Raw genomic sequence first — 21701 nt, forward strand, 5'->3', positions numbered from 1 at the left:
CCTAAGGGCACACGCGCGGCCCCGACTCAAGTACCAGCTGTGGCGCGAACCTCAGGGGCGTCCACCTGAGATGACGTCATCATCACCAGATATAAAAGGTCTCTTGTTTTGCTAGCTATTCGAGTTAGCAAAGGGTTTCCTACCTAGCTGCCTCCAGGTATCGCTGCAGATGGGATTCGCTCTCCGCTTACCTTGCTACTCTGCCTCCTTGGACTTTACCAGGGGTACCCACTCCTTGGGGGCCTCGCTCTCTCTCTTGCTTTTCAGGTTGCAGTCTGGAACCAGTACTCGCTCCTCGAGGGCTCACGTTCCCGGACCTGCTACTGAATATAACTTCTGCCAGGAAGTCACCGCTGCCTACAACACTAGTGAGTTACCATCTCTCAGAGCTTTCCCTGGAACCAAGTACTCGCTCCTCGAGGGCCTACTTCATTCCAGCTCCTGGGCTGTTCCAAGAGACTATTGTGTGAGTGTTACTATCAAGGTTCTGTTCCTGAACTCTGCATACTCACTATCTCATACTCACTATCTCAGTTTCTCTACAGCTCAGCCATCCTGGGATCGCTGTTCCAGTGCCTGAGGAACTACAGCCCAGTCGGGCTCTTCCAGCTCACTACTGCCACCTCTGGTGGTTCTCTAAAACAGTTTAATAAAAGAACTAGTGTGTGTCTGTCTCCCGACTCTGAGCCTGACTGGTGGTCCCTCTTGGGATCTTCCCCCGTGGGCATGGTTATCTGCCACCGGCCCAAGGATCCACCCACAATTATCACAAATAATAACAGAAGGTCAGGCTAGGGGGAAGGGAACAGGGGAAGGCAGCGTGGCTCGGCATGCGCAAGGTGCACAATTGTGCACCCCCTTGCGCAGAGCGCGCATGTTATAAAATCGGGTGTAAATGTGTGCACGCCGGGTAGCGCGCCCACATGTACGCCCACGCGCACCTTTTAAAATCTACCCCTAAATGTGATAGGAAACCAAGGTCTCTGTTGAGTCCTTTTTTTGTCAGTTCCAAGGTGTCTAGTCATTTTGACTTCAGAAGTCTTGCATTCCTGGATTGTTTTAAAAATTTCCTTTGATTATCCTGATAAGGTCATTGATCCAGTGGGCTGGTTCTGAAAAGCACTTCTCCATGGAGGTGTTGGCCTGGTGTTTCCTGTAGTGTTTGATCTTGTGTCTGGTCTTGGAGACAGCAGCTGTGTGGGCCAGGGTTGCAGCTGATGGGCAGTGAGTGAGGAGTAATGAAGTGCTGCTGTCCTCACTTGTTGTGGAAGGGCATTGGGACCCCAGGTTGAGAATAGGGACAAGATTTACAGTGAGTAATTTTACTCTTGTGATTTAAATTACATGCATATATTTATACAAATGAAAATCCACTTTGAATGTACAAGACTGAGTTACATGCATAACGACTTACTGTATGCGCCTCAGTCCTAAGCTGTTGAAAATTTTATCCCATTAACCTGGTTCTTAGACCAAATATATTTCATGCATATTCACTATAGATATCCTCAAAATCAGATCTTTGAGGACCATGAGAAGTGGAATTGAAAGCCACTGTGCTATAGGAGGGGCTATTGTACCTCACACAACTCTGTAGCTAAAGGAATAATGATAAAAACAGAAGTCATGCAGTTATTTTTACAAAAACCATAAATTAATAAAAAAACATTCTGAAAATGTCATATATTTACAAATGAGAGAAGTAGACTAAAGGTCTGTTTCACAAAGGCTTTTTTCTAATTCTGTGTCTTTGAGGAGGAAAATTCTCAGTGAATCTGGATTTTCTAAGGTCGGCAAGAATTTTATTTATTTTTTCATTTTCTGAAGTTAATTTGCCCTGCCTGAGGTCTTTTTTTTTTTTTTTTTTGATAAATCAAAAACTCTGGAGGTCATCTAGGGCAAACTTAGACTTGGGGGAAGTCAATATTTTGGGAATATATAGAGCTCTCTCTCTATATATTTTTTATTTTTTACTGGGAAACCAGATCATCAGGGAAATATAAAATTCTGGGAACCAGCGAGAACGATTAATTTGAACATACATCAGCATGCGCTGGAAGGTTATAGCACATGCTTATTTGTGTTGAATAATAAATCTGGAAGAGCCCACAGGGGCATTGGTGTGCTGCATGGAAACCAGCAAGCTTGCAGAGTGGTTGAGATCATTTAATAATTTATCACTATCTCCTGCTAAAACCAATAGCATGAATTATTTAAAGCCTTGATATTATTAAAGTGTCAAACTGATTTGGTGTTGAGAAGATAAAGTTGGCAGAAGCTCTGTGGCCCATAAAGTCAGAAACAGCAATGAGTCCATTTTTTTTTTTTTTTTACAGTAAGAATGCACCTTATTTTAGTCCTCAGAAGTGGATATGCTGTTCCTTTATGTGAGCTGACACCTAATTTCTGTTTACCACAGTTATTTTTTCTCTCGAATATCTGCAAGGTGGAAAATAGTTTTCCTTATGACTGAATTCTCGAATTACAATTTTATCAATAGCTGGTTTTAATAACATGTGCCCATTCTCATGATAACCTGCACGCACATGTTATAAAATCGGGTGTAAATGTGTGCACGCCGGGTAGCGCGCGCACATGTACGCCCACGCGCACCTTTTAAAATCTACCCCTAAATGTGATAGGAAACCAAGGTCTCTGTTGCGTCCTTTTTTTTTTTTTACCGTAAGAATGCACCTTATTTTAGCTCTTAGAAGTGGATATGCTGTTCCTTTATGTGAGCTGGCACCTAATTTCTGTTTACCACAGTTATTTTTTCTCTTGAATATCTGCAAGGTGGAAAATAGTTTTCCTTATGACTGAATTGTCAAATTACAATTTTATCAATAGCTGGGTTTAATAACATGTTCCCATTCTCATGATATTTCAGGATAAACAACATCAACAAATCTGGTGGAGATTTTAATTACTTAAACAATGGACTAGCCCTAGCCTTCAAATTTCTGTGTTTGAGACAAGAATATTAACAGCTACAAGTCCAGCACTCTGATCATTGAAGAATAGTGCTAATACTTTATGCATTAGTGTCTATATTCTTGGACTGACTGGTCACCTGCTGTGTACTGTAGCTTTCATAAGATTCCAATTTCAAAGAATCAGTTCAGGCCCAGTAAGAGATAGCTCTCTATGACTTGTTTATTTCTTTCACCTTGCTTCAAGCCCAGCCTCTTCTCCTCCTTGTGGGTCAGATGTAATAAGGTGTACCCAGCAGAGAGCACAGTTTTATCCACAGTTCTGCACACATTTTTTGTATGCACATAGGGGTAGATTTTATAAATCTATGCGCGCGCGAACAAAAGTATGCCGGATTTTATAAGATACGCGTGTAGCCGCACGGATCTTATAAAATCCGGGGTCGGCGCGCGCAAGGGGGTGCACATTTGTGCAACTTGCGCGCGCCGAGACCTGCACGTGCTGCACGTTCCCTTCCCCTTCCTAACCCACCCCCCCCGGCCCTATCTAAACCTTCCCCCTACCTTTGTTGTTAAAGTTACGCCTGTCTATCTGGTGATGGCGCGCCAGCAGCCAACCTGGGAGCTGGTCCGGAGGCCTCAACCACACCCCTGGGCCGGCACCACGCCCCCCGGAACGCCCCGAAATTCGCGTTGCCCACCCGACATGCCCCTGACACGCACCCTTGTGAAGCCCTAGGATTTATGTGTGTCCCGGGGCTTGCGCGCGCCGCCAAGCCTATGCAAAATAGGCTCGGCATGCACGGGTTTTTTTTTTAAGGGTTACGCGCATAACTTATGCACGTAACCCTTATAAAATCCGGCCCATACTGTACTCCCAATGTCGCAAGGAATTTTGTGCACAAAAATTGTGCATCTTGCTTAGCACCCTCACAGATCACAACCAAAGAGCTGCAGCCCGGAACCTTCCCTCCAGCCTCCTGCCATGCCCTGTCTTGTTCCATTCTTGCCTCTCCCGCCTCAAGATTTATATGCACAAATTATGTTTTTGTGAGTATAAAAGGTTCTGTGAACACTGTCTTTGCAGCATCCCCAGCCCCAGATGGCCCAAGAAATGAAAGATCTGATACAGAAATTTCAGTATGTATTGACACAGAATTTTCAGTATGTATTGAAAGCAATACATATTGAAAATTTGGAATGGTTAACTGCATTATACGATTACATACCCCACAACGCAATTTGAGATCATCAAATAAAGGTTTATTGGCAATTCCATCACTATCATCTACTAGATTAACAGCAGTAAGAGAAAGAGCTCGATCCCTAGCAGCCCCCAAGATTTGGAATATGTTACCAGTGGAACTAAGACTAGAATCCAGATAGACAGAATTCAAAAAACTTCTAGAAACATGGTTATTCAAGCAAGCATAAGGTAAGAATAACAACTGAGCAAACACAATAAAGTATTGATTGATGGGAATGTATTTTGATATTTGTAAGATTTGTTGTAAGAAATTTTGTAGTTTTATTTGCTATTCTCATTTACTATTGTTTTTATGTATGATATGGTTTAATTTTTTTTTTTAAGATTGTAAAGTGATGTGAAGGTTAGGTCCATACACCAATATAGAAAAAAAAAATATCAACAAATAAATAAATAAATAAATAAATAAATAAATAAATAAATAAATAAATAAAAAGTCAGGTTCTCTGCATGGCAGTGTACAGCACGGTCATAAGCTACTGGACTGACCTGGCTGAGAGTGTATTCTGTATACGTTATACTTGGGATCTGATGTGATAAAGTGCATGACAAGTATAAGTCAGAAACCCTCAATTGATTAGGCTTTTTCTGCTAGTTTTCAGCCAAAGAAATACGTATGGCTGGTCTAGAGTCAAGGAAAGGGAAAACAGGTGTACAGCTAATGAGACTCAAGGGGAAGATACACAGGGCAGTATTTAGGCATAGCCAACTGCCTAAGATGCCAAATTTTGAAAGCACCAAATATTCATGCCAAAGAGGAGCCTGCTCTTGTTTGCTTTAGGGCAGCGTGACAGCTAGGGTGTTACGCCCATCGGTCGCAGACGGCTGCGACCGCTGTTGCTCACCTCTTGCCTCACGGCACTGACTCCACTAGGAAGATTTGCGGCCTCCGTGAGCTATCACCAGCCTATCTGCCCCTGTTCCTGGACCTCCCTGGATGGCGTGGACGCTGCCGACCGCCATCTTGCCCTTGGAGCTCCTTAGGCGCGTGCGTGCTCCCGGGCCAGTCTTATCCACGTCATGGCGGGAACAAGGTTCCCGCCATGACGTGGATAAGACTGGCCCGGGAGCACGCGCCCGGGATAAGGCGTCGCCCCGGATGATGTCATTCATCGTGGACTCTTAAGCCGGCTGGTCCCGTCTGCCTACGACTTGGCAACGAGTTCCCTCATTGCTGAATCCACTTCGCTTACTACGGACTTCCCGTTCCAGCTCCTGCTTCCTCGGTGTGAGACATCCCGGGTACCTGCTCCTCAGGGGCCCTTTTCTTGTCTCTGGCTATCCACTCCTCGGGGGGCCTTGCACCTAGGACTGCTGTCTGCCCCGCTCCCCAGGGCTTTCTCTGGAACCATCACTACTTCCACAGTGAGTACTTCGCTTGCGGAACATTACCGTATTCTCTCTACTGAGGAACCCTCATCTATGTACCCTGCTCTGCGGACCACTACCGTATCATCTCTACTGAGGAACCCTTATCAGTGTACCCCGCTCTGCGGACCACTACCGTATCATCTCTACTGAGGAACCCTCATTGGTATACCCCACTCTGTGGACCACTACCATATCATCTCTACTGAGGAACCCTCATCGGTGTACCCCGCTCTATGGACCATTGCTGTATCATCTCTACTGAGGAACCCTCATTGGTGTACCCCGCTCTATGGACCATTGCTGTATCATCTCTACAGAGGGATCCTTCCACTTGAGTATACCCCACTCCACAGACCCTGTGGCACCACTGTGTCTGTGTGACTTTCTTGTCTACACTCCCCGCTCTGTGGGCAGTGTCTCTCTCTCTCTACTCTCTCTCCAGTACCTGCTGCCCTGCACACCTAGCAGTTGAGACCTCGCCTCCTGACGGTGAGGCTCACGGGGCTCTTCCCTGTGGGCGGTACAATCTCTCACCTCGGCGCAGGGCCCACAAACTCACAAATCCTAACATAGGGATGTGCATTAGTTTAATTCATTTTTGTTTTTTAGTGAGCACTAAAAAAGTTAGAGGTGAATTTTAAAAGCTGGGTGCACGCCAATATCGTGAGATGTGCGCACATGTAAGACATGTGTGTGTCCATCCGATTTTAAAAGCCCCCTGCATGCACGCATATCTCACAATATGCAAATATCTCAATTGGGCCTAGATTCATCAAAATACTATAAATATAGCAAAATAGTGCCCGTGATTAAAAAAGGGGCATGGTTAGGATAATGTGATGGCTATAGCTAACACACGTGACAAAATTTTATTGCACACGGCAAAATTTAATCACACACAATGCAATGGTCACACGCAGTGCTACGTCATTGTGCAATGTGTTGTTTTTGCAAGTTAAATATACAGTCTTCCTGCAGCTGTTTCTTTGAGGGTGTGTCGAGGCGTGTTTTAGAGGAGAGGAGAGGAGGGTAGTTGTGGTGGTGATAGGAGTTTACAATAGCGAGTTCTGAGTGCGTTGTCTTGTTTTGTTTTGTGAGCCTTAACCTTTGTCTTTTGTCTGTGTGTGTGTGTGTGTGTGTGTGAAAGTTTTTGTTTGTGAAGTTTGTCTGTTTGTCTTTTTCCGTGAAGGAGTGGAGGAGGTGGTCAGTGGAGGAGGTGGGGAGTGGAGGAGGGGTGCGTGGTGCGTGGTGGAGGTGGTGTGTGGAGTCGTGAAGGAGGTGGATAGAATGGAGCGTGAGAGACTTCGGGAGAGAGGAGAGGCGTGAGAAGAGGAGGGGGAGGAGAGGAGGTGGGAGGACGAGGGCAGAAGTGTTAGGGGAAAGAGAAGTAGGAGTCGGAGTAGGAACAGGAGAAGAGAGAGGCAGCATGGAAGGTATAGGAGGAGGTGGGTGGGGGAAGGGGATAGGCAGGCAAGCATGGAGGGAGGAGTCAACCAGGCTAGAGATAGGAAGAGGGGAAGGGAGTTTGCAAGGCAGGACCAGGAGAGGGGAGGGGAAGAAGAAGAAGAGAGTTGAGCAGGATGGAGAGTGAGGACAGGTCGGACACCTCTCTGGAAGAGGAAGTGGCACTCCCATCTTGCAGCCAGGCAGCACGATGCCTTCGTTTCCGTGCCATTAAGTTCATCGTCATGGAGAACGAAATGGTAATAGCAGAAGTACTGGAAAACGATGCCATGCTGTTTGGCAACCAGGCAGCTAAAACTTCAAAGCAGCCAAGGCCCAGATCTAGAGAAGCCTAGCCCAGAACATCACTAGGCAGAGCGGCATACAAAGAAGCGGGGAGCAGGTCGCCCACCGGTACAGAGATATAAAGGCGCAGCTTAAAGCCAAGGTGGCGGCCCAAAACAAACACCGACGAATGACGAGAGAAGGAGCCCCATGTCCCATAGTCATCACTGAAATGGAGAAATGCCTAATCCAAAGGTTGGGAACGTATGTATTTGAGGGAATGGATGAGTGGCTGGACACCACAAGAGCCACAGCTGGTAAGTTCATCTCACCTATAAAAGGGCAGGCAGCAACAGGTGTACACATCATTTGGCATCAGATGCTCAGAATGCAAAGAAGCAAAGTGCACCTCTGATGCCAAAAGAAAAAAGGATACTTATTCCCATTGGTACTTATGTATTATGTTTTGTTTCCACAGCTCTCGCCCAACAACATACCGGCCCAGCCAGGAAGCCCCAGGAACCAGCCAGGATGCTCCAGTGAGCAGCCAGCCACCATCTGCTTTTGAAAAGCCTTTTCTCATGGATGCACAAATGCAGGTCAGTGCTGAGGAGAAGGAGCAACAGGAGCAGCTACAGGTAGCTGGGGCCTTTGTTATGCTGGAACCCCTGTGTTTGCTGAACCAACTAAATGTGTCCCTCAACCTATCCCAGTTAATTGAGGAGCATAGCCTGGAGTGGGGGCCTCCAGGATCAATTGAAGGTAGAGCCAGCACATCACACGGCCATCCAGAACCATCACTAGTCAACCATGAGGAGGAGGCCACAAGCCCACGAATGCCAATTTTGCAGCCAGAAAGCCCATCAACATAGCCACCTAGAGCACCACCTTCACCATCAGCATCCCCTCCACCTGAACAGTCCATACAGGAGCAGCTGCACCAGCTGCAAAGGAGGCAAGTAGAACACCAGAGACATGTATGGGCAGAGCTATTGGGGCTAAGGAGGGCTGTAACCAGACCAAACCGGATTCTGCAATAGCAAACAGCAGCCCAAACCCACAATGTTACTACACTGACGGGAGTTATAAACACCCTTACCAATGTGCTGACGCAGATTTTACAAAGTATGCCAGAGCCTCCATGTGAGTCCTCAGTGCCACCAGTGGAATCGATACCACAAAGCAGTCCCCGTGGTGGTATACGGGTAAGGGGTAGGCCCCCCAAACTCATGCCCCCACCAACAGGCTGGTCACTTCATGGTGAGGGGCCATGAAGTACAAAGCCACGTGGCCTCTAAGGTCATACAACCACACGAATATGACAAGCCTGGCCTGGGCTCTGCACATAGTTCCTGTGCTAGCTAGATGGAAGAAGACTGCTGGGCCTGCCTCACTACAGAGTTCCTGTGCCAGCTAGATAGAAGAAGACTGCTGGGCCTGTCCTCACTACAGAGTTCCTGTGCCAGCTAGATAGAAGAAGACTGCTGGGCCTGCCTCACTACAGAGTTCCTGTGCCAGCTAGATAGAAGAAGACTGCTGGGCCCATCCTCACTGCAGAGTTCCTGTGCCGGCTAGATGGAAGAAGACTGCCGGGCCTGCCTCACTACAGAGTTCCTGTGCCAGCTAGATAGAAGAAGACTGCTGGGCCCATCCTCACTGCAGAGTTCCTGTGCCGGCTAGATGGAAGAAGACTGCTGGGCCTGTCCTCACTACAGAGTTCTGTGCTGGCATGAAGAAGGTAGTTTCAACTGTGCTTTTTAGGGTCTGCAGACTAACTGTACAGCCCTCCTCCGTGCTCTGCCCATATTCCATCTTCCTTAAAGCGTTATCCTGTATTGTAGCAGCTGCTGCCTCTTCTCATCATGTCTCATCTCCTGCTCAGGATGCTAATAGAGATGTGCAGTCGTTTATCACGAATTAGGCAATTACAACGAAATTGCCTAATTCGTAGTGGTTCGGGGGCCCCGAAACCCGAAAAGGATTTTCCCCGAACTTCGGGGAAACTTCGTTTTTCGGGTTTGCATGGGGAGAGGGGCACATTTTTTTTTTAAATTAAAAACCACCCCAAACCACCCCAAACATTTAAATTAACTATAATACAACCCCCCCCCCATCCCGATCCCTCCCCAAGACTTACGAACATCCCTGGTGGTCCAGCGGGGTCCCAGGTTCCATTTGCCCTCCGTGCCCGTGCTACTGCAAGCCGTGCTCCTCAAAATGGTGCCGAATAGCCTCTGAACTACCATGTCACAGGGGCTACCGGCGCCATTGGTCAGCCCCTGTCACATGGCCATCGGCGCCATCTTGTGCTCCTATCATGTGACAGGAGCTGACCAATGGCGCCGAAAGCCTCTGTGACATAGTATGGGCAAAGGCTATCGGCGCCATTTTGATTACTGGCAGCCGACAACGAAATCGCTCCCGGACCCCCGCTGGACCCCCAGGGATTATTGGCAAGCCTTGGGGGGGTCAGGAGCAAGAATGTAATTTTTATGTGTTTATTTGCTTCATCTCTGTTTTTTTAAGTTGATTTTATGTTGTAATCTGCTTTATAATAGTTTTAATTGTTCGATATGTTCCATGTAAACCGCCATGCTGGCGATAGTTATCTCTCTTACTTGTAAACCGGAGTGATATGTATATTATACAGGAACTTCCGGTATATAAAAACCAAAAATAAATAAATAAATAAATAAATATAGTGTGCGTATACAGCTTGGGTGCTGTGAAGCAGAACTTGGCGTCATCAAGACACAACAGTTTATTTTCTGGTCAATTATTTTGGTAAGGAGTGCAAGGGTATGTGACCAGATATATTTCTAACTAACACAGTTAACCTAATATGATGTGTACTTGCTGAGTGTTCCTACACACTGTCAGCTGCTGTGTCACAAGTAGGGATGAGGAATGAGGGAATACCATCTGCTCTACAATTTTATTTTATTTATTTTTTATTTTTATTTATTGATTTTATATTCCGTCATTTGGAGGAACCATCATAATGGTTTACAGAAGTAAAGAAAGGAATAATAATTACATATATATATATAAAACTGTAAAATATAAATAAATAAAATCAAAATACAAAAGATAATAATAAGTAATAGCAGTAATAAAATAGATAAGATACAAATCAGATAAAACAAGAACTAAAAGGAACAGTTAAAATCAGAGGAATCAAATAAAAATTTGAAAAATTGATAATATGAATTAGAAAAGAGCAGCAATCTTAATAAGACTGACAGTTCCATTGTTTACTCTGATTCAGTGTATGCCTTGTTAAAAAGCCAGGTCTTTAGATCTTTTTTTAAACAATGTCAATGGCCAACCACCTGAGGGCCTAGAAGGGTGCTGGGGACCAGGCTGTCTTCAATACTCTGGCTCCCATAACTGTACTGGCATAGCTTGGGGGTCTGTATAATATGTGTAAGGTAGGATGAGTTTACAGCTAGCATCCAGATCCCAAAGGCAGGACACTACAGGAATGTCAGTCTATGGAAGTCTTCCTGGTCCACTGCACCAGCAACACCACTCTATATCCTGTACTGGGCACTTGTGCACATTTTGTACCACACACTAGTCACTCACTCCTCCTTCCTACTTGTCACACAGCAGCTGACAATGTATTTGAAGAGTCATCAAGTACACAGTATAGTGGAAGTGAACGTTTGGTTACTGTAGAAGTGAAATTCGTACAGTGTTTAGGAAACTCTGGCCCCTCCATTTGTAGGCAGATACAGGTGTACCACAGCTGGGTTTGCACTGAAAATGTATTGTCCTTCATATGGGCAAAAGACAGTAGGCGTACCATCCCACCATCTACACAGCATAGACAGAGTATAAAAAACTTGGAGCCTATGTGGCAACCTCTATGTAAACTGTGCATGATATGACCATCGGAGAGGTAGTAAATGAAAACCGTGAGAGAAAAGGAGACTATGTAATAGGAGTTCTGCAATGTGTGTTGCACATGGTAAGCAAAGCAACAGCAACACCTTCCCCCCCCACACACACAACCATGCACCAGGTTTCTCAGCACATGCAGTGTGTAAAACATCATCATGCTAAGCACTCATCAGATTTGTCCCTATAAGCATAGCATTACCTAGACCTTTACACTGCCAGTTCCATGCATTGCAGCATTCCCACATTCACTGGGCAGTTTCTTAACCAGCATTTCCTCCCTCCATTATTTTCCAAGCCTCTGGGCCAGGCCTAGGTGTGGGTAGGTAGCACACCCATAACAGCAGCACTGGATTGCAGGCCCAAAGGAGCAACTTCAGAAAGCAAGAACACCCTCACACACCACATCAGTCACCGAGTCACACATTCGCTTATGTTAGCAGTAGGGACTCCAAGCTCAATTTCATTCACCTACACATGTGCAAGGCCTAAGTTACTGCAATGTTTGTCATAAAACAACACAGAGGTGTGTGCCAGCTTGCAGTAACTATCTATAGCTGGCCACAGCAAACACTTCTGTCAGAGGCATATATCACCCGTATTTACTGCAGTATTCTGACATGGGCCCCTGAAGGGCTTAGGTGGCACAAAATGCGGATCTGTGAAGATAGCAACATACAAAGGCCATCACCTATTACGGCAAGCACATGACTTCTGTGGTAGAAATATGCCTATAAATTCATGACTGTGTAGCGTTTAGTTTGGAGGCAGCTTGTAGGATCAGAACCAGTTCAGCTGACCATACTTGGCCAACACTGAATGCAATACACAGAGGACTACATAGGCTATGTAGGACCCGACCTCACCTGCTCACAACCAAGTATAGAAGTCTTTTACAGCACTTACTGCTGAGCTGTTCAGCTGTCAAAGGACGTGGGCACAGGCATTCACATCAGCAATGCCATGCAACCATGAAAGCATGGAAATGTGGCAGCGATGTTGGTTACTCAATGATATTAAAGTATTTTGGACAAGAGTGCTCAACCAATGGACTCTAACAGGGCTCACAGATCACAGCTGCAGTGTAACAGATAGTAGGTATAGGTAAAACGTGAAGAATGTGCATATCTTCAGGGTACATACTGCTGCACCACATGACTATCTGTGACTCATAACACACTATGACCTTGCAGCAACCTGATATGTCCACTTCAGAATGAGACTATGTGTGATACAACAGTTTAAGGCAGGAGTTTGACACACACATAAACCCTTGGCCTGTATGATGTGAATGTTTGATGAAGATCGATGTGGCAGCAGTAATTGTGGTTATAAACTATACTGTAATGATGACATGTCTGTGGAAATTGCAAGTGAATGTATCAGATTCCCAATACTGCCTTTACAGAGCAGGACATGCATCCTCCCGTTGGGTCTTGGAGAAGGCAACGACACCTACATGACATCACAACAGGCAAGACCCTCACCTTTTCCAATAAAATATTACTACATTGCCTAGCTTGATGTAGTATGGTGCTTGGGTGTAGGGGTGCATGCAATGGCAAAGAGGAATGCTATCTTTGAAAAAGCTGTGCATATTAGAGATGTGAATCGTTTCCGGTATCGTATTCGTAGAACCGCGGGAAATCTTCATTTTCTGTGGTTCTGACTGCTTTTTTTTTCGGCTGCCCGAGCCGAAAAAAAACCAACCCACCCCGATCCTTTAAATCTAATTATTTAGAATCCCCCACCCTCCCAACCCCCCTAAAACTTTTCTAAAGTACCTGGTGGTCCAGCGGGGGTCCTGGAAGCGATCTCCCACTCTCGAGCCTTCAGCTGCTAGTAAACAAAATGGCGCCGATGGCCCTTTGCCCTTACCATGTGACAGGGGCTATCGGTGCCATTGGCTGGCCCCTGTCACATGGTAGGAGCAATGGACGGCTGGCGCCATCTTAAAAAATGGCGCGGGTCACCCATTGCTCCTACCATGTGATAGGGGCCGGTCAATCGCACCGATAGCCCCTGTCACATGGTAAGGGCAAAGGGCCATCGGCGCCATTTTGATTAGTGGCAGCTGATGGCCCGAGAGTGGGAAATCGCTCCTGGGACCCCCGCTGGACTACCAGGTGGGATCAGGAGGGTTTGGGGATTCTAAATAATTAGATTTAAAGGGTCGGGTGAGTTTGGGGTTTTTTTTTCTGTGTGCCCTTTCTCCCCCCCCCCCCCCCAAAATGATAAGAAAACCATACAAAAATTTCATGGGGTTTTCCTATCGCTTTCGGGGACCCCCCGATACTTGACGGATTTGAAAATATCGTCCGATATTTTCATCAGTCAGAAAAACGATTCACATCCCTAGTGCATATACAGAAAAAGGTATCATGTAGCAAAGTTGCTTTCAGCAACACTGTTAGGGAAGTTGTGATCCAACACCTGTGTGAGGTGTGCACTATTGTTGCCATGTAGCTCCAGTTTTCTGTGGACACCAAAATCCTGTGCAGCTTTTTAAGTATGTACATGCATCTGTTTCAGCAAAATTTCAAACATTTTATTGAACCAACACCAATACTCTCTATACCTGCAGCCATGGCAGTAAGATGAGGATGACAAGTACATATGCTGCAAATATGTATGCGGTTATAAATCCTAGTGTACACTGGCTGTTTAACTACTGAGGCACTGTTGTGACATTGGTTTGGGAATGCCTATGTGACTGTGTGCACCTGCACACCTTACTTCACCCTGCACACCTTTGAGCACTTACGAATGAGGGTGTAAACATTTTTTCTGTCAATCAAACATTAAACTGTATACCTGTTACTTTCCCATGTGCGGTTCACCTTTAGTGTTCTTTGAGCTTAACAGCATTTGTATAGATGTAAGTCTCCAGGGTCGTGATCCATGTGGGTTGCCATCACACTTATGGTACTATGTCATCCGCATGTGAGCAGTAGAATGCAGTCTGCTGGTGATGGCTCTCAGGTGATAACATGCTAAGTAGGCAACAAACTTTAATGCCACATAAGCCTCTTTTACTGTCACTGTCAGACAGAACAAATGGTGGCTGCAACATGTCTTTCATGTAATGTTAACTTTCAGTACTATATTTCAAGTAAAGTGTACTGGTGCATTGTGAAGATGAATGCTGAGTAGCCATACGTGGTTTAGGCAACAGGATGACCTATACAGCCAACTACTGAGAGGAAGAAAAGGGATAGCGAGGAGAGAAGCAGCTAACTGGCCTCTGCTGCACCTTCCCTGGAAGGGGAAGTGGTAGGTGAGGCCTATTAGGCCAGCAAATTGAACTAGCTGAAAAAGTACGGAACCTTGGAATAATAATGGACCTTGAAATCAACCTAAAACAACACATATCGCTAAAAGTAAAAGAAGGCTATGCAAAACTCATGATCCTCAGAAAACTAAAACCACTACTAACACCAGCTGATTTCAGAACAGTACTTCAGGCACTAGTTTTCTCCAGCACTGACTACTGTAATGCACTTTTACTAGGACTCCTGAATACAACATTAAGGCCACTTCAAATAATTCAAAACACAGCAGCTAGAATACTAACCGGAAAAAGAAGGAGGGACCATATAACTGAAACTAGCTGAATTGCATTGGCTACCTATTGAACACAGAATAAAATACAAAGCCTTATGTACCATACATAAATGAATACATGATGAAAAATCGGACTGGCTAAACACAGCACCACGAGTACATGTCCCACATAGAAACCTTCATTCAGCAAACTAAGCACTCTTAACCATTCCTTCAGTAAAGACAGCAAAACTAATCCAAGTGAGAGAAAGGGACTTATCGTTAGCAGGCCCCACACTTTGGAACACAATGCCTCTAGAGATCAGATTACAAAGAGATCTCAAAACCTTTAAGAAAAGTTTAAAAACATGGCTTTTTAAACAACCTTTTTATAAAGAGACTGGAGAATTGAAAATATACAGGAATAGGCAGAAGAGCACCAGCACACAGCACTATTCTCAGAATGTGCATTAAAATAGTCTAACAACTCTATCTCACAACAAACGTAATTGTAAAACACAGAGAATATGAATTTTACCTGTGAATAGTACCTTACAGGTACACCTGGTCATGATCGATTTCACTAAACAATCGATTGTATTATATAATATATTGTAACTGAACCCTTTGTGACACCTGTTAGAATGTACTATAGTACACATCTCACCAACTTTAATTTATGTGCCTACATGTAAACCGTTGCGATGGTATATAACTTAGCGACGGTATAGAAAAGATTTTAAATAAATAAATAAATAAATAAATAAATAAATAGTCTTTCTATAAGGTTTTGCTGAATCTAGCTGCTACTTAGCGTGCTCTCCTGGCCTCCTGCAGGGAGACATGGGGAACCCGGGGGGAGATTGGGATGTACAGCCATTGGATTTCCATGACATACAGCCAGATTATGGAATACACAATCCTTGCAACTTTGGGTAGGGCATACATTAAAGCTCCACCCATCTTGTCCAAACAGTGAAAATGGATTTTCAGAAGTCCAAAGGTGCGTTCTATGCCACAGCGGGTAGCACATAAGGCTTCATTGTACCTCGTCTCTGCCGGTGTGTTGGGAATGGCAATGGGGGTAAAAAGCCAGGGCCTGCAACCATACCTGAATCTCCTGCGCCAATGATAGAACAAACACATTGTCACTTGCAGATATGAGTGCCAAACCACAGCATCCAGTAAGACTGATTAAGGTAGCCTGTACCTTTGCTGAGCCTTAAAGGGTGATTGGCATGCCCTAAATGCCTTTCATAATGTTGTTAGCCACTATATGTGCTGGCTAGCTGTAGGCTAAAGGAGTTCATCTCTTCATGAGTAGTAAATCTGATGTGCCTCCCAACCCAGCAAAGGCTACTGGTGTGTAGCTGGCTGACAACGTTGCACAGATACATAAGAGGTAATACACCTGTGCTAGCAGCAAAAGTATCTCATTCTGTGCATGCAAATATGGCAGCTATGCATTCTGTCCTCCATAGAAATCCATTAGTAAGCCCACACACAGGGAATATGGCAATCCACCAACATGCACAAGATAATGATTGTGGAACTGGTGTGTCAGGCTGTACAGAAGCAATTTGTGACAATCTTCCAGATGTGTCAGTAACGGCCCAGACGTGATGGTGCTGTACTGGCAGTGTGGATGGGTGAGGCTAGAGATTAACCAGTGACATTGTAAAACTGTCCAAGGGAAGGATAGGAACAGGGCCTTTTGGATAATGTAGACATGCTAAGTGTATAGTGCTTCCTCACTCAGCAACCTTTACGTCACATGCATTGTTTGCCATGATTCATTTTGGCAGCCTGTGAAACATGGGGACAAAAAGGCATAGGCTGGGTCAATGGCCACCACACATGAATACAAGGCACTTGACAGGCCACCAATTGTGTCCTCTCCCTCATCCACCCCCCATTTTGGTGCCATTATGCACATATACATAGGCAGACGTAACTTGAAAAGTGTGTCTTACCTACAAGCCAACCATTACCATACAGGCCAGCCTCAAAATTGTCAGAGGCCTGATTGCCTAAGTATAAAGGAATTGTACACGGCTCCCAGGTACCTGGCCACCATGTCCAGGATGCACATTCCAGTGTCACAGACCACTTGGATGATGGAGAGGAAGAGCTTTCTGTTGCAGTATGTCTTCTCCCTCTGATGGGGTGGAATGATAGCCACGTGAGTGCAGTCTTAGCTCTGACAACATTTAGAAAGTGTGCAAAGGCATAGAAACATCTCTTCAATTCCCTCAGCTGCTGATAGTCGCGAGGAAATTTGATGTAGCGATTAATGTGGTCAGTTACTGCTTCGATGACCTGGTCAAGACAATGCAATGGAGGGCGGCCAAGAGTTTGATGAGGCCGGGGACAGCGTGGGACCTTTAGGTGACTGGATTCAGATTCCCTCGAAGGTCTTCATATAATTCCTAGGTATCACCTTAGCTCGAGAGCTAAGGCGATACCTGCTAATCACAAAGTCCTATGGCATGCCCAGCAAGGAGATGTGTGGTGGAAATATACACTCCCTGTATCTCCAGTGCTGTGGCCACCTGCGTGCCGAACGCTCAAGCAGGTCCTGAGCCGGCGGTACCACAGCCTCTGCCTATGGTGCTGGTGCTTCCATGAAACGTCTTGGAAGTGGCCTTGGCTGTTGTTCACATTGCTCTTCTTTCATGTGTCCTCGCCTGTGGCGACCCTGGCCAGGCATCATGTATGCTTCTACAAGTACACTTGACACAAACATAATGGCTTTAGTAGAGTTAACCTGGTAAAAACAGGTGTTTTTATTGGTCCAGGAAGGTGTGGTAGGTGTGTATGTTATGTTTGGAGTTTTTTCCGCACATGATACTCGCTGCGATAATACCATGCTGTGCGATATTGGGTGCGATAATTATTTTTTTGCCCGTACTGCCAAGAAAAAAGGTGTAGTTATTTTCCGTGATAAAAACCCGCGATAATGTGCAAAAGGGATTGCAGGACAAGCTAACCAGCCCTATTTTACATTTATCCAGCCCACACTCTGCCTATTTTAATATAAATGTGAAATTTGCATACGCAATTTGCGATACTCCGTTTATCACGTGCGTTACAGCGTTATTGCCGTAACGCATGCGATAACGGCATATCGCAAATTGATAATTGACCCTGCTGGAATTAAAAAAGGGCATGGTATGGGTGGGGTGTAGTTGCATCAGGGCAGAGCCAAGAAATGTGTTATAAAAGTCTCCCACTTGCATGGCTGTGTGCACCCATTTGCAAAATTGAGTACACACATATGTGCGCCTAGGCTATTTTATAACATATGTGCGTAGGTGCACGAATGTTATAAAATTGTCACGTCTCTGGGCATGTGCAAATGCACATGGGTACATATATACCCACATACCCGTTTGAAAGTTACCATCCCTGTGCACTCTATTTCAAATTAGTGCACACTCTTTTGATTTAATGTAAACTAAATAAAAGTGAACATTTAAAAGAAAAATGAAAAGAAAAAACACCCAACACCAATTTTAAAAGTGAAATGAACTGAAAAAAATAATGAAAATTATCCTGGGAATTTATCAGTGTTTAGCACACCAAAAACAAAAATGGGAGAAATAAGAGGGAAAAAATAACTAATTTTTCCAGGTAAATATTTATATCCTTGTAAAAAAAATTCCAAATAAAGAAGTCAGTGTTCTAATCCATGGAAATCTCCAAGGGAATGGCCCAGTAATATAAGATTTAATTCTTGCAGATCCTGCCCACTTACATATTATGCAAATGCATTTGCAGCAAATTTTTTTTGCAACAGTTTACATGATATCATGGACTTACACCTGCTAATTGACTCACACAATTGAAATTGCACTTGTCTTTTGACTGTAGTTTTTGGGTTGGAGGTCTGCATAAACTGGTGAGCATTTAGGGTGAAGTGCTGGAGAGTCTAGGTGAGCTGGTGAAGGTTTGGGTGAACTGGTGGAGGTATCGAAGAACTGATGTTTCCAAGTACACACGCAAATAAGTATTTGCGGAGTGTGCACATACTTTATAAAGTACTTGCCTTTGCTTTTAATTCTGGGCTCTTACATACAAATTATTACAATTATTATGTGTGCTTTTATGCATGTTCTCACATTACAAATAAACGTGTACTGAAACATACATGTGTACTTTCAGGGCAGAAATATGCATTATTTTATAGACTGTGTGGTTCCCACCAGTTTATAACCTACTAGCATAAATCTCCATGAGCCACATATGGAATACAAATGGTATATCGAGGACAGTTTTGAAAGTTGGATTCAGTGTTTATTCTGCCACATATGAGAGAACCAACTCATTTTTTCTTGTCTGTCACTGTTAGAGTTGTCACCTCACTCAGTTCAACCCCAAGAGGCTTATCCAGTCCTGGTTTTGCTCCACTGCATGCATGGAGCTCTTCTTCTGATTTCCCCAAGCACTCAGCTTATGGGGCAAAAAACCAGGATGGAATCAACTTTTTTGGGCTGACCTGGGTAAGGAGATAACCCTATTCACTTCTGTTTTACATAACAACACTACTGTAAACAATGCCATCATAGACTGGGTGAAGACATGTATTTAAATTAAAAGATAAATGTACTTCAATTTGACCACCAGCAAGAAGAAAATTGCACTGCAGAAGGACCATTTTCATCCCAGTAAATTCTGAGCCTGATTTATTTATTATCCAGTTGGTGGCAGTGTTTCCATTGCAAAAAAATTACTGTTCTCACTTTCTGCTTAATCTATCTTCATCTGCATAGTGAAAAGTTGAAGCGATGAGATGCATGTCCTAGCTCACTGAAACGAAAAAAAAAAAAAGCTTTAAGAGCAATGAAATCTCAGTTCTGTTCTGACCACAAGTTCTTGAATTCCTACAGACATAATGATGTCATTCCTCCTTTTAAAGTTTGGTTTAGTTTATTTAGACTGTGACAAAATGTTGCTTGATAAGAAGAAATCACTGCTGTATGTGATACAATAATTAAAAAAAAAAGTGTGTCTGATAGAGGTACACCGACATTATTTTTCTTTTTCTTTTTTTTTTCATTTGTTTATTTTTGTTTCTTTAAAATGATAAATCTACATACAGTCTACTTACACATTCATGTGGACTTACATATCTCCATGTTATTTTTGGATTTATTAACCGCATGTCTATTAATGGTTTAATAGTATTTACTATTTGCCTACTTCTATTAAGTTGTTTCAAAGTAAAAACTTTACTTCGTTTGTTTCAATGTTAAAACTTGTTTACTTCTTTTTGCTCAATGTAAAACTTCGTTGTTTAATACTGTTCTATGTAAACCGCAAAATGTAGCGATTGTTACTGTTATATGTAAACCGGGGTGATATGTATATTATACAGGAACCTCCGGTATATAAATTATTTAAATAAATAAATAAATAAATCTCTAAAACAAATGAAAATGAAGGAAAAAATAACAAAAACAAAAAACTGGAGGTCCCTGTTGGTAAAAGAAAAAAATCCCTCTTGGGCCTCTCTTCCAAACCATCTTACCAAATTTTTCTTTCTTCAAGGGACAGGCGTAATCTCTAATCACTCTTGCTCCGCCAAATATATGCTTAGAAATGACACTGGAAACCAAGCCTGGTGTCATTGTTAATTTCTTCAATATAAAATGGTGCTGACCCTGGTTTGTGTTTTACATTTTGTACAGAATAAATACTTCAGGCTTTCATCCTATCTGGTCTAGATTATTGTAACCCGCTATACATTGATCTCTCAGACACAACAATCTGCCCATTACAACTTATATAAAACTCTGCAGCTCGCCTCCTTAAAGACACCAAAATGAAAGAACATATCTCCCCCCATCCCCCTGGATCTCCTCTGGTTACCTATTAAACAATGCATTCAATTCAAAATTCTATTAATAATCTTCAACTTATTCCATAATCCATCCTCCATCTGGTTATGTACTTCTCTACGCCTCTATCAGCCCCATCGTCAGTTAAGATCAATTGGTAAAAACCTCCTTGAGGTCCTATGATCAAAATTGCCAGACTAGAAATTATCAGGAGACACACTTTCTGCTCTGGAATTCAATCCCGACTACACTTAGACTCATAACTAACCAGAAATAATTCAAGAAAAAAATAAAAACTTATTTATGCATAATTGCTTTGAGGTCTGATAACACAGATTAATGCATTTTGTTAATTCTCTTAGGCCTAGATTAACATAGAAACATAGAAATGATGGCAGAAAAAGGCCAAACGGCCTATCCATTCTGCCCAGCAAGCTTTCGCACTTTGTTTTTTTTTTCTTTCACATACTTATCTGTTCCTCTTGGCTCTTAGTAACCTTTTTTTATTCTATTTCCTTTCCACCCCCGCCATTAATGTAGAGAGCGGTGTTGGAACTGCATCTAAGTGAAATAGCTTAATCTAGTTAGGGGTATTAACCACCGCAATAAGCAAGCTACACCCATGTTTATCTGTTTATTCAGACTATGTAATTCAGTTCTTATTGACTTTCTTCATTCCTTTCTTCATTCCCCCTGCTATTGAAGCAGAGAGCCATGCTGGCTATGCATTGAAAGTGAAGTATCAGTCTTGTTCCCCTGCCGTTGAAGCAGAGGGCTATGCTGGATATGCGTGAAGTGTCAAACTTCCTCCCCTGCCGTTGAAGCAGAGAGCTATGCTGGATATGTGTGAAGTGTCAAACTTCCTCCCCTGCCATTGAAGCAGGGGAGGAAGATTCATCAATAACGCATGCATTATCCAGAAAAGGGCATTTAGGGCCAGTTTCACATGTAGAGTGAGATGTACGAACAGCACAGTACACCTTGGTGAAGATTTGATGTCATTTGGAGTGAGGCAAGTCTTAAAAAGATGAAATTTATACTATGTTCTCTCACCCTAACTTGATGGACTCTATAACAGGATACCATCAAACTTGGGTGAGAGAACATGGTACAAATTTC

This window comes from Rhinatrema bivittatum, chromosome 7 (genome assembly GCF_901001135.1).
Source record: "Rhinatrema bivittatum chromosome 7, aRhiBiv1.1, whole genome shotgun sequence".
Lineage (NCBI taxonomy): Eukaryota > Metazoa > Chordata > Amphibia > Gymnophiona > Rhinatrematidae > Rhinatrema > Rhinatrema bivittatum.